The following is a 25,486-nucleotide window of genomic DNA, read 5'->3' on the forward strand; positions in this document are numbered from 1 at the left end:
ATCAGTATAATTTTAAAATCCTCATGTCTTTGTGTATTTAGTGCATGATCTAGTCAATGACTTTTTTCTCCTGTAAAAAGTAACTCTTAAACTTCAGTAGTGACCTCTCCATCAGTGGAGTTCTTTAAGTAGAAGTTAAGAATAATCATATAATACAGAGGAGATTCCTTCTCAGGATAGCTTCTGAATTCAGTAGATCATTGGAAAGATAGCTTATCTGACTTGGGAAGAGATCTCTTTGAATTTACCTTTAAGTCTTAAGACTAAAAACAACCAAGCAAAAAATCTTAAAACTACTTTGCATGAAGTCTCCCTTTTGTGTCTTTTCCTCTCTTAAGGAAGCCTAGAAAACAGTTTTTGTCAGACTTTTTTTTTTTTTTTTTTTTGCTTTTGTCAGCAGACAGAACAGCAAAGTTTCTGCTGTTTGATTCTTTCTGTTTACTATTAGCTGAAGAAAACTTGGAAAGAGAATACAAAGGTAGCAATAATGCTAGCTATAACTGCTTTCCTACAATTTTGATGGACCTTATTTAGCCATGTCAATTTAAAAGTAACTTGTGACCAATCAGGTTCTACTTGCTAATGAATATTTAATCAGCATTCAAAGGATTTATTTAATTAAAGTTTTACTATCTGGCTGTCAAAAGAATTTTGCATTTTCACTCGGCTCTGTAACTCCCAAGAAGCTTTAACATATTTTAAAATCTGATTTCTTTAAGATAGCATGTTCTTTTTACTTTTTAAATATATTTTATATATAAAAGAACAGTTTTATCTCATATGTTATATGAGTTACCTCATATGGGGGTTTAAAAATACTATGTCTTTCAAACAATATGACTTTTCAGTTGACTGTTTAGCCAGCAGCCAATCAAAATCAAGTTGCTTCTTGGGACTAACCTAGTCATTTTAATCCATGTATTTTATAGCCCCTTTCTGAATATTCCTCCATTTCCTCAAGTGGCAGGTTTTGATAGTGATAATATTCCCATTGACAGCCAAAAAAGCAGACTAATACCTACTAGTTATAAGGAAATATGAAATAGTGAGATAGCCTACCTCCAATTAGAAAAATGACAGAATTGCTGGCCTCTGACCTACTTCTGGATACCACTGATACTCTACTCTCATTCAGTAAGGAAAACAAGAAAGGCACAGAAGCATCAATCAAAAGTTTATTAGTGTCTCCCTTGTTGACTTTGACCTTCTGAGACTTGTCTGCCTGCAAATATTTCTCACAGCATCTGTCTTAATTGATCTTCTTGACTTTGGACCCTCTCTATTTTCTTGGACCCATGGTGTGTGCTACTTGATCTTCCATTACTGATTCCATTTAGTCGTTCCTGACCTATTTCTGCCAAATCCTTTTAGGATAAGACTAAGAGCTCTATTCATATAGAAAATATGAACAGAAGGCTTCCAATTGAATAAAGGCAAAACCACAAATAAAAATGCTCAAAAATACATGAGAAAACAATGCAAAGATGGCATTTAATACCTTTTTGCATTAGTTTGAGGAAGATTTCATTATATATGGCCTGTGAAGTAGGCTTTTAGGGGAACAATAGGAATAATGTAAATTAGAGAGATAGGTCATTCAATAAATAACTCAACAGTTTTATAGCTTGTGATAAATATAAATCTTAGAAACAACAGAGAGTGAAACAAACGGGGGGGGGGGGGGGGAGGGAAAGGGGAGGGGGACAGACAAGAGGTATTTTGACCAAGTTTTTGTTCCAGATTAGAAAATACTAGGTAGGAAACAGGTATTCAGAAATCCCTATTGTAACCAGCAGAGGTTTTCTGTCACTTTCATAAATCACTACATCCTGGTAAAGGGAAGTAAACATAATAAGGTTCATTTGAGTGACCTCAATGAATCATCAGGAAGAGTTGCCAGAACTGGAGCTAGAATGGAAGCAAAGCTCAAAGTCCCCATTGTTGTCTACTCTATTGATACTCTTACTATATCCATGGCATTCAGTTCCATTCACACACTTAGATAAATCTATGATTTTTTAATAGAATTCCACATAACAGTTTGAAATGGACAATTCTACCAAAAGTCGGATGGATAATGAGGGTAGAGGGTTTGGAAATATAACTCCTTTAAAAGAACAATATAAAAATGCATATATAAATACAGGATTTAATCCTCATGGTACAGCTTAGATAGTTATGATTCCACTATGCATCAGAGATGGATCAAATTAGAGTATATATATCTGTTTTCTCTTTGATTGCAGTACTTGCCTTTCAATATTAGAATGTCATAAGTACCACTTTATAGATCAAGTGAAAATACTACTCAATCATTTAATGACAAAGTACTGCTTATGACAAATTCAAAGTTTAAAGTTTCAGCTAAAAAATATCCTTCTGATCATTATACATGGCAACAAGAAGATTATACAATGATCAGTTCTGATGGACATGACTCTCTTCAACAATGAAATGATTCAAATCAGTTCCAATTGTTCAGTGACAAAGAGAGCCATATACATCCAGAGAGAGGACTATGGTAACTGAGTGTAATTCACAACATAGCATTTTCATTCTTTTTGTTGTTTGCTTGCATTTTATTTTGCTTCTCTGTTTTTCTTGTGTGGAACAATAATTGTATAAATATGTATAGATATATTGTATTTAACATATATTTCTACCATGTTTAACATATATTGGACTACTTGCCCTCTAGGGGAGGGTGTAGGGAAAGAGGGGAAATTTTGAACACAGGGTTTTGCAAGGATTAATATTGAAGAATTGTCCATGCATATGTTTTGAAAAATAAAAAGCTTTAATTAAAAAAAAAAGGAAAAATCCTTTTGAGTATATTTAGAATAAATGGACTAAAGATGAGGGGGAAAATTGTTGATTTCAGAAAGTCAATCTAAAAAGTTGTCTCTTAATTCATTATAGACTAGGTGATTTATATACAAATCTTAGAAAATAAAATTTATGTGGAGGTGGAAGGGAAAAGAAGATGGCATGATCATGGCTATTTAATATTTACAACACATAGGATATTCAAACCACTTTTTTTCTCAATACTATTTTGTTTTTCCAAATACACATAAAAATATTTTCAACATTCATTACTATTTTTAAAAAGTTATAACTTAACACACACCATATACAATTTGTAATTTTAGTTATCTTGAGTACATATCCAGTGATAAAAATATTAAGAAATATAATGAAATGTTTTGGCTTTGAATATACTTGAATTGTAGCTGATATACTAGAAGGTAAACACTATACACACACAGACACACATACACACACACACACACACACACACACACGAAATCATTCCACTAAGCAGTGTAGATTCTAAGGGGAAAATATATGCAATAGCTCATTCAAATATATAATTTCCATTTGGAGGTGGGTACAGACATGTCTTATGATGCTAATCTTAACTATATTTTTAAAAACTTGATGTGTTATGCGTTTTTTTGAAGTAAGGATGCAGTTAGGTAGCTCAGTGGAAAACTAGAGTTCAAATCAGTCCTTAGATAATTTACTGCGTGACCATGAAAAGTCACTTAACCCTAACTGCCTCCAAACCCCCCCCTCAAACCTATACACAGATACATTCTAGAACTGGGGTTATGCTTTAATTTCTATCATAATTATTGCCCTTTTTTCCTTGTTAAAAGGAACCTCTCAGTGGGCCAGAGTAAAATTCTGAGGAAAATTCATTTGAGTATTTCAGAGATGTGAGAAATATTAATACCCTCAACTTGTATAATGATGGTGATGATGATAATAGCACCTTGTATTTCAGTAGCCCTTTTTGACTTTTCAAAATACTTTAAAATATATTGTTTCATTTGATCTTCCCAAGAACCCTGTGAGACGGGACAGTTTTATTATTCCTATTTTATAGATGAGAAAACTGAGGATCAGAAAGGTTGAACTATTTGCCTTTGGTTTTTATTAGCTAGTTAAGTATGGGAGCTGGGACTGAAGGCTCAGCCTTCTGGTATACATTTATACATTAGTTTACCTATAGTCAAAGTGTGATATAAAGAAGCATTGGCTATGTACTCAGAGGACCTCAATTCTGTAGTGGTTCTATCTAGTGGGGAGATCTTGGAAAAGTAATTATCTTCTGGACTTTAGTTTCTCTATAGTTGTTGACAATCTTACAGCTTTATTGTGAGATTCCAATGAGATAATATATGAAAAAGGTTGCTCCCAACTATAAGCACTGAATAATATGCATTACTCTCTGTCTTAAAAAAAAAAAAAAAACTTAAGAAACTGTAAAAAAAACTCAAACAATGCAAATCTTTGCATCCCTTCTTTTCCAACTTCCAATACCTCCTACAGAATCGATAAACAGTATTAATTAATGATAGTGTCATTCATAAGGTTGTGGACAGGACTGACAAAGGGAGCTTCCATGGCCTCTACCATTGCAAGCCAATGTTTTATACTTATAGATGGTTGCAAAAAGTGTTGAAAAGTGAATTGCTTTAACGTCACAAAGAGTTGGGATCTCCTGGCTCCAAGGCCAGCATTTATTGGATGTCTTACATTGCCTTTCTAATATTCTAATATAATTCATAATCACTATGATGGTGTGTTCATTGCAGATACTTGGAAATCTGCTTCCATTTTGTTAACATGGAACATAATTTTCTGTATGACTACTAAGCTAAGAATTTAGCCATAATCCTTACTGAAAAATAAACATACAATTGTCTGTACATGTTGCTGCTCAGTTTTCAGTCATGTCTGACTCTTTGTGGCTCCATTTGGATTTTCTTGGCAAAGATTTTGGAATGATTTGCCATTTTTTTCCCCAGCTCATTTTATAAATGAGAAAATGGAGACAAACAGGTTTATGTGACTTACCTAGAGTCAAACAAGCTACTAAGTGTCTGAGGCCAGATTTGAACTTAAGAAGATGAATCTTCCTGATTTTAAGCTTGCTATTTTATATGCTATACCACCAAGCTTCCCTATGTAGATGCTGGCTACTGTTATTACTATTCTTACTATTCTTATCTCATACTCTAACTCTTCTGAGACAAATTCAGTTAAGATTAGAGCTTAGGACAAAGAGATTTTAATCTGTTGGAGGAGTGAAGTATGTAGTAGACAGAATTGTACTTCAAGTTAAAAGGACTTAGGTTAAAATATTATCTTTGATACTTATTAGCTATGTGATTAATGAAATTTCATGTAAATTCTTGGCTTTGTTCCTCATCAATAAAATGAAGGGATTACATTACATGGCTTTTCCAGCTCCAAATCTATATATAATCTTATGATCCAAGTGACTATGAGTGATAGAGTTCAGTTAATCAATTAATATTTAGACTGTCTACTTATCAATAAGAAACAAATAATAATTTTAACAAGAGGATCTGTTAACATAAGGCACTGTACTGGGGTATTCATGGAACTACAAGATAGCTCGATATACAAAAAGAGCCTTGGCTCAAGATGCAACAAATCTTGGTCTTAAGTCCTAACTGCTACAATTAGCTGTTACCATCCCCATCAAGCCATCCCTCTTCCCCTCTCTTAGTTTTATTATCTATAGGTCTTAAGTCCTAACTGCCACAATTAGCTGTTACCATCCCCGTCAAGCCATCTCTCTTCCCCTCTCTTAGTTTTATTATCTATAAGATGAAGATGGAAAGAACTAGACAATCTCAGAGGTCCTACTCTCTGAATTTAAGCTTCCATCATGATTCCTTCCCTCTCCTTACCATATCCTATAAACAATAAATAATTCCTAACTGCAAGACCTCAAATGGGTTTTATCTTCTACCAGTGTGTCCAGCACCAATTAGGAGACCTCAAATGGGTTTTATCTTCTACCAGTGTGTCCAGCACCAATTAGGAGTCCAAAGAAAATTAATAAAATAACTGCCCTAAAAGAATGTATAATCTAATTAGGAATATTATGGAGTATGTGGGAATTGAATTGGGCACTGAAGAATATGGAGTAAAGGGAAAAGGGAAGATGTAGTTGTTTGGTGGTGTGAGGGTTTAAAGTAGGTAAGACCAAATGATACACTTTTACTGATCGTGTTCTGCCTTGAACACGCTAGAACAGAACACCCACTACTGTCTTTTTTCAGAGTTGGGCCCAATTATGAGCCTCCAAGGGCATGAATTCAGTTAGCATGGAGCAGCTGGAGGGGAGGAAAAGTAAGGAATAAGATACCAGGCAGTTCAAGCCTGGAATGAAAATACATATTTTAAACAAAAACAACAGAGATGACAAATCCTATTGCGTGTGGTGGAATATGTCTTGGCAGTCTTGTCTATTAACTCATTTATAAGGTTTTCTTTTAGTCTTTAAAAATTATTATTAAAGAAATAAAACAAAACTCTTCAACTTGTACCTCCTGAGCCTACAAATTAAGCTTACAAATATGGAGAACCTACTTCACATTCAGTCTTCAGGGAATTATTGAAAATTTACTCAGCTAATATTTTCAGAGAAAGTCAATTTATTTCAACCAAGTGGAGATTTAAAAACATCAGGGAGCCATCTGGTGGCTTGATTGCCTTCTAATTAAAATCCCTCTCTTGAGTACAAAATTTCCTTTCTGTGTATTCTATTGCTGAAACTAATGGTTCAGTACAGTGTGTAACTAAGAAAGAATGGAATATTCTTATGGTGTAGGAAAAATAAAATAATGACATTTAGAATCGATCCAATAAAAGTTGAATTAGTCTGCATTCTGGGAAGGCTTTAATATATGTGTACATGTCATTTTTGTTTCCTCTATCAGCATTAAAGAAAAAAATGAGTTGAATTATGCTAGTGAATGATGGCAGTTTATGGAAAACATGTTTACCTTGCAATCATGTTTAGAACTCTTTCCTCCTCTCTTCCCCACTCCATTTCACAGAAAGCAAATTACTTTTACCAAGTAAAAAAGCAGCCAGAATCACAAATTCACAGAATCTCAGAAATTGAAGAGACCTTAGATGCCCTCTATGCTAAAACATACCTGAACAAAAATTCCCTTGCCATCATGCCTGCCTGCTGAAGAACCCAAGTAAGGGAAATTCTCCACTTGAAGGTAGTCCATTTAATTTTTTTAATGGATCTAATTGTGAGGCCATCTTTCATTATTTCAAAACTACCTCCTACATCAAATTAGTCTATAATGACAGGCATTGTGCTAGGCCCAAGGGATACAAGTACAAAGAATGAAATTCCTACTTGCAAAGAATTTACATTCTGAAAGGGAATAACAAGTATATATAAAACAAATATAAAATAAATAAATAAAATATATATAAAAATAGTTAAATACAATCTTATAACTCCTATTCATTTTTCCTTTTCCTAGATAAACTTAATTAAGCCCTTTTATACTTAGAAACCCTTCAGATATTTGAAGGTAGCTCTCACACATTCAAGATTTGTCTTTACAAGAGCCTTGCATTCAATTTTCTGTGCTTTCCATGTAGCCATTCTTTTCAGCCAACTCGTTATTTTTCTTCTTCAAAGCCTACCTTCCTTAAAGAGTAGCTCAGGTCCCATATCCTCCAGAAATCTTTTTTCAGTTTTTTTTTTAATTGAAATGGTCTAGAGATACTATCATCATCCTGGTTGATCTTTTGAGGAACAGATCTGATAAAACATGGCAGTCCAAAATGGACAAGATGCCAAATGGGGACAATGAAACTATGTCCTCCCTAGTTCTGCATAATACACATCTTTTCATTTAGACTTTTTTCACATTAGAGCTTTAAGCTATCATATTATATTTTTGATTCATATTGCTGTGACAGTCACTAAAACTGTCACATCTTTTTCAGATGAACTACTGTTTAAATATGTTCTACTCACCTTGGAGATGCAAACTTTTTTTAACCTAAGAGAAAGGATTGACATTTATATTTATCCTTATAAATTTCATCTTTCCCTATAAATTTCATCCTATTAAATTTGTCTCAACAGCTTAGCCTGTCAAACTCTTTTTAGATCTTTACTCTTTCTTTCTCCTCACTACATTGTCATCGTAACAGAAGAAACTGAAGGAGGCATACAAGTAGAAACAAAGTCTAAATCACCAGCCAATAAATAGTTTACAATTCTGGGATATAATCAAATTAGAGACTTTCCAGGGTATTGTAATCACTCAATGTGTTTGAGGGTACACAATAAAATAGTTCCACTCAGTCAAGTCAATTTCATACTGTATCTTTTGAATATGGCTAATTAAAAAGTCTTTATTGATTAATACACATGGTCTTTCTTTGAGGTTCTTATGCAGAGATCATTAATGATTTTGGCAAAGGATGGGAATTTCTTTACTGTTGAAATGCCTTTTTTTGCTCTAACCTACTCTTTGAAGGAGGAAATAGATGTTATCCTCTTGTTTGGAAAAACTGGGGACAGTCACTGTTTTTAGAAATTGTACCTGTTTTAAAAATTGTATTGAACTCTTTGACTAAGAGATCTTCCTTCTAAGGATCCCCTAATGCTGCCTTCTTATCAGCTTTTCCCACCAGTCCAACTGCCTCCCTAGAGATAATGGTCTTTTATGAGGAAATCCCAGTTCCCAGGGTGAAAACTTAATTATATAGGTACCACTGGCAAACCTTCAGTACAAGGGGTTAAGAGTCAGCATTTCCATTCTCAACTTTTGCTAACTTTGCTACATAAATGAACCAGAAACTTGGCACAGACATGGAAACTTAGCAGGTAATTTTTCATGTGACTTCCAAAACCACCCTCTATTTAAGCTGTAAAAATTCTAAAAATAGATCCCAGTGCTTTTTAAAGATATTTGATTCTTTAAAATATAATTCAAGTCAAGTGCACTATTTAGAAACCATAAGTACTGTAGTATATGAATGATAAGACAATGATGACGTAAAAGTACTGTGCTTTGAACTTGATTTTATATAAATGTAGTTTATTATTCAACTTACAAAAATAAAAAGTACAACAAAAAATGTCATTTCACAATCCTAGGCCTTATGAATTCTTGTAAATCTTACTACTTGTCATGGAATCTTAGGCCCAGAAGAACTTAGGCTCATACAGCATATTCTCTAGGGTGACTCCTATCATTTTTTCCTTCAATCACTACTACCTTTTATTCCAGACTAAAATAGTCTAAGGGAATATTGGGGAGAGGAATTAAAGGGAGACTATCTATCACATAGCTTATATAAAGGAATAAAGATGGGACTCAGAATGTCAAGTCTGGGAAATAGGCAATAGTTCAGCTACAATGATTTATTAAGAAAAATATTGTGAAATGAAAATTTAGAGAGATTTTGGAGCTTTTAGAAGATCTGAAGTTTGTAGAAGATCTCAAATACAGGATTGGGGAAATTGTATTTTATCCCAGACCAAATTTCTTCTTTGATCTGTGAACCTAAATAGAAAACTTGAATATTTTTGCTAACCTTTGGTTTCCTTTGTAATTTTCTGTATTTAATTTAATTTATTTTAAAACCTTCCTCATGTGCTTCACCACACTGCCCAAAGGGATTTATAACACAAAAAAGGTTAGGAACCTTTATCCTAGAGGTATTAGTAAGTTTCTGAAGATTTTAGAGTAAAGTGATAACATGATCAGACTGAACTTTAGGAAGATGGTCTTAGCACTTATTTAGAGGATGGATCAGAGAAAGGAGGACTAAGGGAGAGGAAAAAAGAAGTGAGATTAAATTAGTGTCTATATTATTGAATTAATATTTAAAAGAGATGATCTATTCAATTCAATAAGCATTTACCAAGCATCTATTAGACATAAATGTAATGGACTATATATAGCATAACAAAGAGCCATTTCTGAACAGTGTTGTAGATGGAGTCTTGGGAGCAGAATTATTTGTATCCATGCCTTGCCAAGAGGTAGTCAATGAACTTCTGTTGAAGTGATGGCTGGTATAATATACCTTCTTCCTCTGACTCAGTATCTGATCCTTCTTTCTATAATAATAGCATGGTTTGTTTTATGTATGTGCCCAGTGAGCTAAGAATGAAACCCCTTTTTATCCCCAACCTAGAGATCATTACATACAAAGGACATTGAATTTCAAGTGGAATAAATACATAGGAGGTTACAATTTAAAATGGAGGTCTGGGGGTTCCACCGCCATTTTAGGCTGACCAGTTACCACTATAACACTGAAGTGGGACAAGTAACTGCCACTTCCAAATATTTTTTCCTTCTTAAATGAAACAAGAATAGGGAAAGGCAACAACATAGGCTTGTTCTTGTCTATTCTGATCTTTGACCCAAACTTTGCAAAGTTCTCTCAATTAGGGGTGATTATTGTTGCCCAAATCATTTTCATTCATGTGTGACTATAATCCCATGTGTTTTCTTGTCAAAGATAATGAAGAAGTTAGCCATTTCCTTCTCCAGTTCATTTTACAGAAAAGAAAACTGAGGGAATCAGGGTTATGTGACATGCTCAAGGTCACACATCCAGTGTTTGAGCCAGATTTGAGCTTAGGAAGATGCACCTTTCAGCTTCAGGCCTCGCACTCTCTCCACCTGGTTGTCCGATTGGACAAACCTACTATCTACTCGAGAAATAGGAATTCTGAGGCTCAAAGAACTCAATGGAACTCAAATAGCTTTGTATCCTTTCTCTAATAATTCTATTAAATGATTTAATTTTTGTAAGTCTGTTGAAGAATTATATTTTCTGTACTTCTTCAACTCTTCTTTCCCTCCAAATAATCTTCAAACTTGGTGTTCTAAACTGATAAGACACACACAATGTTGGAAATAAAAAGTCAAGAATAATAATCCTTGACAATAAGAAACTAATATTTTACTAGGAGCAAGGAAGTTGAGGAGAGGGACATTTTGTTTCTGGAATTAATTAGAATAATTTAAGAAAAATGGTAATTTCTTAAGGTAAAATAAAAAAAAAATTCTCCAAATTGGAGTCAAATTGGCAGCTTAAACACTTCTGTGTAAGATAAGTACTCTATCTTTTCTTAGAAGTACCACTCAAAGATCAATAGTTATTTTCTTATGTACTTAGTTTTTAAAAGTTCTTAAGTGGATTAAAGTTATCAATGTTATACAATTCTAATCTTAAGTAGATTAAATTTATCCATGCCAATTTGTTGGATATAGCAAAGAAAGTCCAAATTCTCATTGATTAGATGAGAAAAGATCTACATATTTAAATGGTTAATCTATTGTACAGTAAGAAAAATTAAGCAGAATCTTAGAATTCCCCTTTTGGGAGAATCTTTGGCTAAGAAAAAATTAAGAATTCTGTTGATGTTATTAGAAGGATAACTGGGAAGGCAGTTTCAAAAGAAAAATCTTCCATGCCCAGAATCTAATGTTCAATGCAGAACCTGAAGACACAGGGCATATCTCCTATTGCTTATAGAAGAAACAAATTGCTTTTTATCTTTTAAGATAAAATATGAATTTTTTTCTTCCACTAACCTGAAATTTGGGTCAATGCCACATGGGATTACAGTCACATGTGAATGAAAATGACTTGGGCAACAATAATAACCCTTAATTGAGAGAACTTTGCAAAGTTTGGGTCAAAGATCAGAATGGACAAGAACAAGCCTACTTTGTTGCTTTTCCCTATCCTTGTTTCATTTAAGAAGGAAAAAATATTTGGAAGTGGCAAATAAGTGGAAGTGGTCTGTAGAACTTTTTCCCTGTAGAGTAAATTTAATTGTTGACATTCTATTCATTTTACTTCTATTTTCAGTTTTTAAAGAAGCATTTTCAATTTGTATATTGTATTTCTTAATATTACAAACAAGAATTTTACTAGATTTCTTCAAAGTAGTATCCAAGTTAAAATTAAATATTTATCAAAATGATATATTGTTACACTACTCTTTTATGAAATTCAATTTTACTGTGAATCATCTCTATGTTAATCAGAATTCCTAGGTTTTTCAGCTATTTATCTTTACAATATTATTGTTATTATATACATTGTTCTCCTCATTTTACTTTGCATCAGTTCATATAAGTCCTCCCAACTTTCTCATAAACAATTACTTTCATAATTTCCTGTAATTTTTATATACCATAACTTGGTTAGCGTTTTCCATTGGCTCCCTCAAATTCTAGTTCTTTGCCATCACAAATAGAATGACTATAAATATTTTAAAAATATTAGTCATTTTCCTCTTTCCTTGATTATATCATAGTGTCAATCTAATATTGGTATTGTTGAATTTAAAGGGTTTATGAAGCTTCATAGCTTTGGGGACATCATTTCAAATTGCTTTCCAAAATGACTGAACTAGTTCACAGTTTTACAAACAATGCATTATGCCCATGGCCACTCCAGAATTTGTCATTTACTCTTTTTATTACCTTTGCCAAACTGATGGATATGAGGTGATATCTTAGAATTGTTTCAATTTACATTTCTGTAATTATTAATGATTTAAATTTTTTCATATGTTTATAAATACAATGGATTTTTTCCCTACCTGTTCATATGCCCAGATTATTTATCAATTGGGGAATGACTTTTATCCTTATGAATTTCAATCAATTTCCTATATATCTTATGAGATTTTATCCAAGAAACTTGCTCTAACGGGTTTTTGCCAACATCTTGCCTCTTTTCTAATTTTAGCTGAATTGTTTTTCCTTGTGCACAAATTTTATATAATCAAAATTATCCATTTTACTTTTCATGAGCCTCTTTCATCCTCTTCTATTTTATTACTCTCAATAAGACTTAAATACCAATGTTTTCTTTCATTGAGTTAAATGTATATTTGTCAATAAAATAAATATAAAGCTGTAAACTTTAAAAGGGGGAAGATCAAGAAATTTGGGTTCTAGTTTCTGGTCTTCTAGGAATAAGCTAAATGATCTCAGAAAGTTACTTAGCCTCTGTTCTTTGATATGTTCATTCATAAAAATGAGGAAATTGGACTTTTGATCCTATAAACTATATATAAGAGCATTTGGGTGCTTCCCAACAAAGCTCCTACCTGTTTAATAGCAAAACACCTAGTAATGAGCTATACTATGTTCCCTGGTAGCCAATGAGATGAAAATCAACATGTAGGGGAAAACCTATAAGTGCAGTTAGTGTAGTCCCTATAGTATATAATAGCAGATTAATTTCAGTAGTCTTAACTTGTATTCTACCTATTAACCTTGCTATGAGGTCATGTGTGTGTGTGTGGTTGTTTTTGCAGTAGTAAATAAAGACATACAAAAATAAATCTTTTGCTTTTCTGACACAGATTTTGGACAAAAATAAACCTTTGAAGCCTACTGCTTTAGGTTGACTTTCTCCCATTTCATTCCACCTGAGAACCATATTGCTTCCTTTGGTCTTACAAAAACTCTGCTTTTATGTGTCATTTATTTTAGATCAACCATTAACCAAACAAAATATCAGAAAACAGGCCCAGGTGGAAGATGGGGGTAGAGGAGTATCATAGTTGTGCCAATCTCTAAGGGAAAGTATGAAAAATATGGCAGCGAGGGTAAGATGATCGTAAACCACATATTCTCTAACTAGAAATCCCAAAAAGTTGGGAGTGAGGAAAGCTGTGAGAGAAGTGAGCATGTCACTTTATGAACCACAGTTCAGAAAATTGATAGGTTGTTAGCTACATTCACACAGTATAGGTTGTAAAAACGGGCAAAAATAGATTATATGGAGTTGTATTGCAAAGATAATGCTGTCTTTTCTTCAGGTTTTGGTGGGGTGTGGTGTGGTGTTGTGTGTGTGTGTGTGTGTGTGTGTGTGTGTGTGTGTGTGTTTTGAAACTTGTCTTTCTCAGTATTCCCTATAGGAGGAGCCTCTGTACTGTAATGCTATCATGGGTAGAACTTTGATTTTCTCAGAAATTAGCATTTGCCATGTCATCCAAAGTGACTAAAATGGGGCACAGCTGTCAGTTTTGCCATTAGACACCAGCCAGCCATTTATGCAGTCACTACTCCAGAAGTTTTTATTAGGACACAACTAACAAAGACACAGAGGAAAACAGAGGAAGTTTTCAGTAATCAGGGATCTTGTGAGTATATATAGGCATCAGATTTGTAATTCTGATTACAGAAAAGAATCAAGAGTAACACATACGATTGGAGATTCCCTTTACTTGGAACAAAAACTTAACTCAACAGGCTGGTTTCTGACCAAAGTTAATTTTTTCCCCCACACATAACATTTTAATCGAGGTTTTACAATTTTCTTTTCTCACTTTTTCTGGATTCTCAAAGGAGACTTAATCTTCAATTAATGTGAAAACATATTACTGCAGGATGAAGGATATAAAGCTTTATTTTTTGCTGCTTACCACATTTTTTCTAATTTTACCAACCTATAACTTTTGAACTGCATGAAAAAAAGAGAAATTTATTTTGCAATTAGTTTAGTACAGGATGATGACAGCATGTAAATTGGGCGATAGAAACTGGAGGGGGGTGAACATTGCATTTACATCAGGCTATTAAAACACTAAATTGAGAGAAACAAATGCTTGCAATTCAGTTCAGTGAAGCAAACACTTATTAACTACCTACTATGTACAAGGCACTATGGGATGTGCTACATATATAAACGCTCAATAAGATTTCATTTTTGGACATCTTTCTCTCTGTTCCTCCCCTAAACTGCTCTCCTTTTAACCTCCCTAATTTTGTAAATAGTATCACTCCACACCAAATCAACTCAGTTATCTTTGACTCCTTGCTTTTCTTGGATGTCTACATCTACCTGAAAATATATGTCACATCTGTTCCATCCTTTTTGTTCCCATTGTTGCTACAGTAGATCAAGTTCTTATAAATGCTCTTTTAGACTATATTTTAATAGCTTCCTAATTGGTCTACTTAACTACATCTTTCTTCCCTCCAACCATCTTTCACACTGGTGCCTATTTAATATTGATCTGTGCTCCCATGACTTCAGAGAGGTTTGCTTCTAATGGATGGCCTTTTCCTGGTCTGACTGAATCTACTTCTCTTGCCTTTTCACAGTGTTCCTCTATGTGTACTTTATATTCTGGCCAAACTGGGTTACTCATCATTCTCCACTCTTTTCCTACAATTGATCATCTCTTAATCTCTGTACCAAATACAAATTTGGAATGGACTAATGCCAACTATCCCCCTATTGAAGTTCTTCCCTTTTTTAATCCAATCTACTAAGCATATACTTAGAAGGCACAGTAGCCAGAGTGGTAGACTTAAAGAAGTCTCATCTATATGAGTTCAAATCTTGCCTCAAACATATAACAGCCATGTGACCTTAGACAAGTCACTTATCCCTGTTTGCCATCCTCATCTCCATCCACTGGTTTCCTTTGAGTTTCTACCAAATCTCATTTTCTGCAATAACCTTTTCTCTATCTAGCTTAAAGGTAGTTGGGTGGCACAATGGAGGGAGTGCATAGCCTAAGTCAGGGAGACTTATTTTCCTGAGATCAAATATGGCCTCAGACACTTCCTTACTGTGTGATCCTTGGTATATCACTTCATCCTGTTTGCCTCCGCTTCCTCCTTTGTAAAATGAGTTGGAGAAGGAAATGGTAAACCACTTCAGTGTCTTTGTCAAGAAATCTAAATGGAGTTACAAAGAGTTAAACATGACTGCAAAATAACCAAAAAGAATCCTATTTAATGTTAGCACCTTCCTCTGAGATTATCTCCAATTTATCCTTTTTATATCATCTACATACATCATTATTTCACCATTAGACCTTGAGTTCCTCAAGAGCAAAGATTATTGTTCTGTCTTTCATTGTATCTCTTGAGCTTTCTAAGGGTAGGCAGTATTTTTTCATTTTGCCTCTGTATCTCCATACCTAGATCAGTGTCCTGTGCATGTCATTCAGTCATGTCCAACTCTGCATGATCCCATTTGGGGTTTTCTTCGCAAATTGTTTGCCATTTCCTCCTCCAGCTCATTTTACAGAGGAAGAAATTGAGGCAAACAGGGTGAAGCGACTTGCCAGGATCACATGATTAGGAAGTGTCTCAGACCAGATTTGAACTAGGAAAAATGAGTCTTCCTTATTCAAGTCCTAGCACTCAATTCATTGTGCTACTTTGTTACCTTTAAGAAGGTTATTGTAGAAGATGAGATTTTACCAGAGACTTGAAAGAAGCTAATGAGGAGGAGGGAGAGAATTCCTAGCATGGGAATCAGCTAATGAAAATGCACAGGGTAAGGAGACAGAGTAATGTGTGCAAGGAGACCCAAAAGTTACTGGCTCAGAATATGTGACAGTAAGTTATAAGAAGACTGTCAAGATGGGAAGAATACAGGATGTCAGGGCTTTAAAAGCCAAATAGAGGATTTTATATTTAATCCTGAAAGTAATAGAAAGTTACTAGTGTTTATTAAATGGAGGGGAGGATGTTCAGACTTGAATGTTAGGAAAATCAATCTGATGGTTAAGTAGAAAATGGATCTGAGTAAGGGAAAAACTTGAGGCAGAGAGATTCACTAGAAAACTATTTTGCAATAGTCTGATTATGAGGTAATGAGGGCTTAGACCATAGTAGTGACAGAATCAAAGGAGTAATGTGATCATATATAAGAAGATGTTAATGAGAGTAGACATGACAGGACTTGGCAATTGATTGTCAATGTGGGATTAGAGAGAGAAATCAAGGATGATGCTTAAGCCATGAGCTTGCATGACTGGGAGGATAATGTTACCTTCATCAATGATAGGAAAACTAGAAAGAGGGGAAGGATCTTTGGAGGGAATGAGGGAGAGAGAGATAATGAGTTCAGTTTTGGTAATGTTGAATAAAATAAAAGGAACTATGCAAATACAAAGCATTTTAATGCAAAAATCTGGAAATCTTTTAACCTTTATATTTAAATTCTGATTTCAGATTCCTCCAAATCTTTTTAAGCCAAATACTAGCTACTTTTGCAATGGGAGTTGGTTATAGGTGTGAGACTTTTCTCAGAAACATCTCAACTAGCCTTCTGAAAGATAAAAGTTTCATAGATGAGATAGATACTTTTAATCAGTCTTAGATACACTATGCAGTTTCCCCCAATAAGACTATTTTCCATATTGGGTGGTGCACAGCCATTTCCACTTAAGGTATCCAACTGTAGACTTTGTTCCAAATATAGAGTTCATATGATTATACTATTGTATATACTATACATAGTATATAATATACTATTATATTGATTATACTATATCTGCCATTTTGACAAAGACTCAGTGATTTTACAGGGGAGTCAGGGACCATCCAATTATATAAGCTGAACTAGGTAAAAAATCTCTAGAAGAAAGGCAACTAAAAACCAAGACTATAACACAAGCATTCCTCCTCTTAACTCTTATGCCTTTTCTTTAACCGCATCATTTTCTAGACTCATAAATTTCTTCATGGTAAATATAGAATAATAACAATCTTAAGAGTTGATTAAGATTTGAGATCTAGGCTTCCTCTCTATTCCAAGAATCCCTCAAACATTATCACTAACAAATAATAGTAAACTCTTACTCTCATGGAATAGCCCATTTCATTTTCAAAATCTAATTCAGATTTTTTTAAAAATTTGCTTAATCAAGCTACATGCTCGATCCCCTAACTTTCCAGATCTATATTCCATACTGGTCTTTCACCCATGCTCCAAGCCTACACACATCTTCCTAATGGTTAATTTTTTTCTCACCCTCCCCCCCCACAATAAATAAGTATTTCTTTCCTCTCCTTCAAATCCCCAGAAATTTAGTTAAAAAAGAAAAAAAAACATGTAACAGAAATGCACAATCAAGCAAAACAAATTTCCACATTGTCCTTGCCAAAAAAGGATAATTGTCATTTTATGTCTTGACTCTGTCACCTCCCTAGCAAGATGTGGGCCATCACATATTTGTGTGTGTGTGTGTATACACACATGTATATATACATATGTATATATGTATGTATATAAAATGTGTACATACATACACATATATAAATTATAAGATGCATCAGGCAGAAACTATTTTTGCTTTAGCGATTAGCACAATGTTTGGGACATTTAGTAAGAGTTTAGAAAATGCCTACTGACTGACTCCTCAAACTGCCCTAACTTTGATCTCAGCTATTTCTGCCAATGGGATCACCACTGGCAGATCATGTTGGTCTCTTCCCTAGTTAATGTCTCCCTTTCAAAACACAGACACACACACACAGACACACACACACACACACACACACACACACACCCCTCAATCATGTAACAATTCCCTTCACATTTTCCCCATGTTTTCACAGCCAAGATTTCCCCCAAGCAATAATACATTTCATCTTTACAAATCTAACTTGAAAAAAAAGAAGCCAAACTCTTTCCATTTATATAATTGTAAAGATTCCAGGCACAGTGTGGGCTTTTCCCTGGAGACTCCACCCCACCTCAGGTTCTCATCCAATTACCCCCTCCCCACCAGACAAAATGACTCAGTGAGGAGGAAGGATTAAGAAAAAAAAGAGGTATAAGGCTTTTTACCTGGGCTGACACTTTCCTAATATATCCCTTTCCTCCTCCTCATGTATCAGTTCTTCATGTTCTCAGAGATATGGTACCTGCTCTTTTTTACAATAGCTTCAAGTGGGGGACTGTGCATAAGGTGATTTTGATTGGTGTTTTCTGTATCCTCACTACTTGTTCTCCCAAAGCTTGACAGCTTTGCAATCAATGTCATACACCATTGGGATAGTCTTTACTTAATTTATTTGGTATCAGTTTTCTTACAAATCACTTCCAGGTCTACAACTTTATAAAAAATGTTTTTTTTTTTTAATGAAATAGTTCAATTCACTAAGCTCCTATAGATTTACTAAATGCTTAGAAACATATATTTCTATATGATCTTTCCATATTACATTTATGCCTCTTCCATAATCACTCTCTTGAATATGCTTAGTCTTTTAAGCAAAATGGTAAAGTGAATAAGGTGATGTAATAGATAGAGTGCAAGCTCTAGAATCAGGAAGTTATTTAACCCTTTTGGATGCAATTCCTCATCTGTAAAATGAGCTGGAGTAGGATGCTAAATAAATTCAGTATCTTTGCCAAGAAAATCCCAAATGGGATCACAAAGAGACAGATATGGCTTAAATGACTAAACAACAACATAGTGAGTAGAATAGTGGTTTTAGAGTGAAGAAGACCTAAATTTAAAATCTTGTTTCAGACACTGTGGATTCCTAAGAAAGTCACAATCTCTCCCAGTTGCAGTTTCCTCATCTGTAAGATGGGCATAATAATAATTACTTTAAAGCATTATTGAGAGGATCAAAAGAGATAACATAAAAATGCTTTTCAAACTTTAAAGCACTTTCTAAATGAAAATTTTATGAAATTACATATTGCTTCTTTGTAAATAAGTTCCAATTCAATCAGTCCAAATTTCTAATTTTGGGGGGCCCAGAGTACACTCTTTTCAAGAATCTGAATAAACTCATTGTGTTACCTTTAGCGAGCCATTGAACATCTTTCTGTGAATCAGTTTCTTCAGCTATAAAATCAGGGGGCTGGCCTAGATGCTCCCTTAGGCCCCTCCTTTCTAGTTCTGAATCCAATATTCTATCTCCACACATTAATGTTTTATGATCCTACAAGTCTGAATAAATTACATGGTATAAATTGTTACCATCTGCAAGTGGTGAGTCTCCAAGCATCATGCCAAGAATTAATACTCATCATTAGAGCTAGAATGGACTATAAAGAATATCTTAACTAGTGCAACTTTCCATTTTACACTTAGGAAGTTAAGACCCAAAGATTTATGGAAAGTGATTTGCCCAAAGTCACATAGTTAGTAATTGGCAGAGCTAATATTCAAAACCAGGTCCTCTGTAAAGTCACTGTTTTTTTGTCACTATACTAAACTGCCTCCCTCTAATCAATCCATACACACTTATTAAGCGCCTACTATGTGCCAAGCACTGGTGGGGCTGGGAAGATAAAAATGACAAAACAGCCTCAAAAGAAACTAAATTGTCAGGAGACATTATACTCGGATCAACAACAACAACAAAATAAATATGTATGTAATATAATATAATATATAAATACATTTATATATGACTATATATATGTATTTATATATATTACATATGTAGTTATATATTTTTTTATATATGTATATAAATAAATATTTATATTTAACTATGTGATGGGAGGATAAACAGGAAAGACTTCAAATGGAAAAGACTATTTGAAATGAGTCTTGAAGGAAGTAAATAATATAACAGAGGAAATAAAGAATAGCTAAGTAGCACAGTGGATGGAGCGCCAGGCCTGAAATCAGGAAAATTCATCTTCCTGAGTTCAAATCCAGTTTCAGATACTTACTAGCTGTGTGATCATGGACAAGTCAATTAACCCTGTTTGCCTCACTTTACTCATCTATAAAATGAGCTGGAGAAGGAAAATGCCAAACCACCCCAGTATCTTTGCCAAGAAACCCCCCAAAAAGAGTCATGAAGAGTTAGCTGTAGTGGAAACAATCGAACAACATCAATGGTACAAGTCTTGGAAAGAGCAGTTTCATTCCATTCCAACAAGTTTTATCATCCTAATTGTATTACATCTGAGGAGAGGCATAGAATAGGGAACAAATAGAAACACAAAATAATTTTAATATTTCCATGTAAAAACATCTCCCTCCCTTTGCTGGGAGACAGCATGGCATAATTGCTAGAATGCTGGACTTGGGGTAAGAAAGACCCCAGGTGTGAACCCTGCTTCAGAAAATTAGCTGCATAAACTTGGATAAAACTTTTCCCCTAAGTACTTTTGGAAAATTTGAAAATTTTCAGCTGGAGAAATCAGGAAGGACCTGGTTTTGAACACTAGCTCTCTGGATTTACCATCTATGCGACTGGGCAAATCACTGAGAATAAGAGATTTCAATAAGAGAGGATAAGGAAGGAGTACATTTCAGGCATGGACCATAAAATAAAGTGAAGTTAGAGATGGAGGTTGGAATCATATTATGCAACACAGATGTCTAGAAAGTTTGAATCAGATGTGGCCATCACACCCTGAAGAAACTGTGACCATTAACATTCATTTAAAGAGGAAGAACCATGGCTATCGTCATCGAGGTTGTGCTGAGACATATCTAATACACTCTATGCACTTCTATGGTATGGAGAGTATCAAATGCTAGATTTGGTTATTTAAATTTAAATTTATATGCAATCTCAGATAAGGATACCCCAGTGATGGTCTCGTTTTCCTCTCACAGATGGTAGAATTAAACTTGTATCTCCAAAAAGCCACTGAATCAGTAATTAAGTTAGAGTAATCCCTTTTTCTCATGCTGTAGTCCAAATGATTACTGTCATTGAGATGAGAATCATTTCTTGAAGAGACAAAATAGAGTGAATCCAAATCATAGATAACAGGATCAACTCTAGTCATTTCAGTGATATAATGATAGCAATCTAAGATGCTCTGCACAAAGAAGTAACCGACATACATAAAATTTGGCATATGAGCAGCTGAAAATCCCTTATCCATCAACAAGAATAATAATGATTGTCATATTTGTAATGCTTTAAAGTCTACAAAATGTTTTACATGTGGTATCTCAGTTGAGATGCAGAATAGTACTCTCAGGTAGGTACATTAAATATTATCATCCTACTTAAATTTTTTTATAATAGCTTTTTATTTTCAAAATACATGCAAAGATAGTTTTCGACATTCACTCTAGCAAAACCTTTTGTTCCAAATTTTTCTCCTTCCATTTCCCTCATCCTCTTCCCCTGGAAAGCAAGTAATCCAATATAGGTTGAACATATGCAGTTTTTCTAAACATATTTCCACATTTGTCATGCTGCACAGGAAAATATATCCTATCTTTTAAGTGATTTGGGTTCATAAAGAGTAAGCGGCTTGCTCCCATGATCACCTAGCTAGTTAAGAGTCAGGAGGATTCAAATCCAAGGCTTCCTGACTGTATATCCAACATGCTATCTACTTATGCCAAAAGCCTCCCCAAGAACAACACATTTTTGAATATATTGATTTAGACAGTCTAGGGCAGAGAAAAGATAAACTTGAGAGATGGATAAATTACATTGTATTTGACTTTTAGTTCTTAGAATGCTGCCAATGCTAGTAAATTATCTATTCACCTTGTTATTTCTTCTTGACTGACTGTTTCACCCTTCCATTCAACTTCTTTTTTTTTTTTTTTTTTTTGGCCAGGCTCTAGCAATTAATTTCCTGTTCTTTGCAGGCTTGGGACAGCCTGTTCCAGATACTGGTACTTTTTTTTTATCCTCAATCCTTCAACGTTTTTTTGCTTCCCTGAAACACTCACATCTTTGTGAAGAAAATGGGAGAGAACATGATGCCAATTGGATTAGCAACTTAAAAGACTCAAAATCAAAATTACCTAGCCCAAATCTCAGTCCAGTTAAAACAGAATGACATGATGCTACAAAAGAGAGTTAATCTTCCCATTTCTGCTTCCTAACACATACAGTTATGTTGTTGATGTACAATATTATCTTCAATTCTTCAAGACCCTATTTGGGATTCTTGCCAAAGGTACTGAACTGGTTTGTCATTTCCTCCAATTCATTTTACAGAGGAAGAAACTGAGGTAAACATGGTTAAATTACTTGCCTGGGGTCATATAGCTAAGGCCAGATTTAAACTCAAGAATATAAATTTTACTGACTTCAGACTGGCACTCTATCCACTGCGTCAACTTAGCTGTTCACACAGTTATAGTATTAATTTAATTTCGCATAACCCTGAATAATCTCCTTTTTTAAGAAAGAAGGAACAAATGGCAGCCTAATAAATAGATTTCAAACATTATATTAACAACATATTTTTATTATTATACTCTAGGATCAGTATGTAGGCATTCAGTCTCTAGGTACTTCAACATGTACAGTCAGAGAATCATTTATTTATTGCCCATTGTCCTTCCTTCTTTTCTATGGTCCAGCCATACTGGTATTGCTTTTGCACACATACCTTTGTGCTAGAAATGTCCAGTGCGATATTTGAAGGGATTCCCTCCTCAGTTCCTATCTCAAAGAATGTCTTACTTATCTTATTATTATTATTATTATTATTTGCTGAGGCAATTGGGGTTAAGTGACTTGCCCAGGGTCACACAGCCAGGAAGTTTCTGAAACCAGATCTGAATTTGGGTCCTTCTGACTTCAGGGCTGGTGCTCTAACCACTGTGCCACCTCATTGCCCAAATGTCTTACTTTTTAAAAGAATAAGCTCAAGAGAGACAGTGTTGTATGGTAGATAGAGAGTAGCTTTGGAGTTAGGAACAGGTGTGCACAAGTTCTAACTCTAGTGTATATTGACTTTGTAATTTTACACTATGGATAAATCCCTAAGATCATAAATTATAGAGAAGGTATTGGCAAATTTCTTCTTCGTTAGCAAAAGGGATTTGCTCATGATGAGTTTCCTATACCAATGAAATTTCAGTATGTCTTTTTTAAGTCAATAAAAGAGTTTACTCAAGCTCCACCTTCTTCATGAAGCTTTTGCTGATCCCTTCTCTCCTACTTTATCCTCTTAATGGCTAGTGCCCAACTTTTCTAAATACTCTGTATTTATTTGATCATATTGAGTGGGATCTCTTAGAGATTTTGAGTAGCCAGAGTGAGGAAAAAGATAATTTTTGTATATAATGTAATATACCATACATTGATATATCATAAGATATAATAATATTCATTCTACATATACTTCTCTATGTACATGTTTTCCTCTTCAGTATAACCTGGAGTACAGAGACTATTACATTTTTGTCATTTTGTTGAAGTATTTCTTTGAAAGGTAGAGAAAGTGTAGCAGAACTTCATGGCTAGCTAACCCTGCAAGTAAATTAAATCCTCAAGTCTTGTTGAATGAAATGTATTCTTTCCTGACTTCTACAGAACAGACTTCCTAAGCAATTTCATTTCCTTTGAATTTATGAGCATCTGGAATTATCTGAAGTACAATTATATTTGTGATAAAAGGCCAAGCACTCAGCTGATAAACTGAAATATGTTGCTTAACTAATATATTCCTAGAAGGTAGCTGGAACTTAAGTGATAAAGCAAGCTGTAACTTAGGTGAATCAACTCTGGACTATTTATCAGGAACTTAAAACTATCTAAAACATAATACCCTTTCCCATTATAATTCAATTCAGCCTAGCAATTATAAAGGGGTTTATTCTGTGTCTGTAGGATCATTGCATGGGAGTAATGTTATGGAACATAAGGAACAATAAATGACATTTAACTCATGTTATAAGTGTACAATAAGGGATAAATTATGCATAGGATCAATTGTAAAGCAAATTCTATTCTGAAAAATTAAAAGGTAACAGATGCACAAAGATGTCTCACCTAATGAGCTCAAAGTACTTGAATCTATAGCTTTAGAATTCTGTCAGCAATCTTTGTTATATAATGTAGACTATATAGGATATCTGGCTTACCAGATTCTCTGCTTTGATACAGAGATCATCATAAAGAAATCTGTCATTTTTATGAATGTCAATAGTCAAGAGATTTAAAGAGAATGTGATCCCAGTTTTCAAATATAGTTAAAAAGACTAACATATGGAAGAGGAAATAGCCTTCTTCTGGCAGAATTAGGACAGTAGATGTAAGTTACAAAGGGCAAGTTTTGGTTTTTTAATATAAGGAAAAGGAAAATTTCCCTAATGCTTAGGGTTTTCAAAAACAAACAGAATGGCAATATTATGAAGTAGATGAGTTTCTTGTCTAAATGAGCACTCATTGGACTAGCTATAAAAGGGTACTCATGCTTCAGGTAAAGGAAAACCTAGATAACTTAGAACAATCCACACAATTTTATGATGTCATTCTATGGGTAATAGACACATGGTAATTGAATCTGGGTAATATGTAACTTTCTGTTATGATACATTCTGTTCTCAATGTAGACATTTCAGTAGTGTGCATATCCTCTCTTCTTCACAGTTTAAGAGCCTAGAGATTCCTTCTTGCTCAATGCTTTCATTTGCCACTAATCATTTTAAATTGATTTTAGCAAATGTTTCTGAAGTTTTCTGAAATTTCTGAAATGTTTCTTTTAGACTCTTTTAAACCTAACCAGTAACATTTTTATGGAATTCATGTTGAGTTTATATGGATTATGTTAGATTTAAAAATTTTTGTTTTAAGGTGACTTTATTAAAATTGTGTAAATTAAAAGTAAAAAAAAATGTATGCAGAGCTCCATTGTTTATAGAATTACAAGCCAATAGTCTCTTTAGAGGGGCTAGTTTGTTGTTCAGCAAAGTGACTTGGGCCACTTTCTACTTATAATTTTAGGGACTGACTTCTATAGATTTCAGGTTCTTCACTGGCAGAATAAGAGGTTTGGAAGAAATAACCTATAATGTTCCTTGCAGTCCTAAATTAGGATTCTATAAAAGCTATGTGCCTGAACACATATGTATGTGTGTATGTGTATGCCTTGTGTATATACATATTTCAAAGGGGCTGAGAAGATCTAGAGAATAATG

General features: G+C 34.1%; 1 protein-coding gene and 1 long non-coding RNA gene across 2 annotated transcripts in view; one reads left to right on the top strand and one right to left on the bottom strand.

The window, feature by feature from the left end:
- CAMK1D (calcium/calmodulin dependent protein kinase ID) overlaps positions 1 to 25,486 on the bottom strand; it is a 471,691-nt gene that overhangs the window by 111,982 nt on the left and 334,223 nt on the right. The window lies entirely within an intron of this gene.
- The window catches only part of LOC127537987 (uncharacterized), a 111,995-nt gene that overhangs the window by 31,656 nt on the left and 54,853 nt on the right, over positions 1 to 25,486 (top strand). The gene's annotated exons all lie outside the window — the stretch shown is intronic.

Source organism: Antechinus flavipes, chromosome 5 (genome assembly GCF_016432865.1).
Source record: "Antechinus flavipes isolate AdamAnt ecotype Samford, QLD, Australia chromosome 5, AdamAnt_v2, whole genome shotgun sequence".
NCBI lineage: Eukaryota > Metazoa > Chordata > Mammalia > Dasyuromorphia > Dasyuridae > Antechinus > Antechinus flavipes.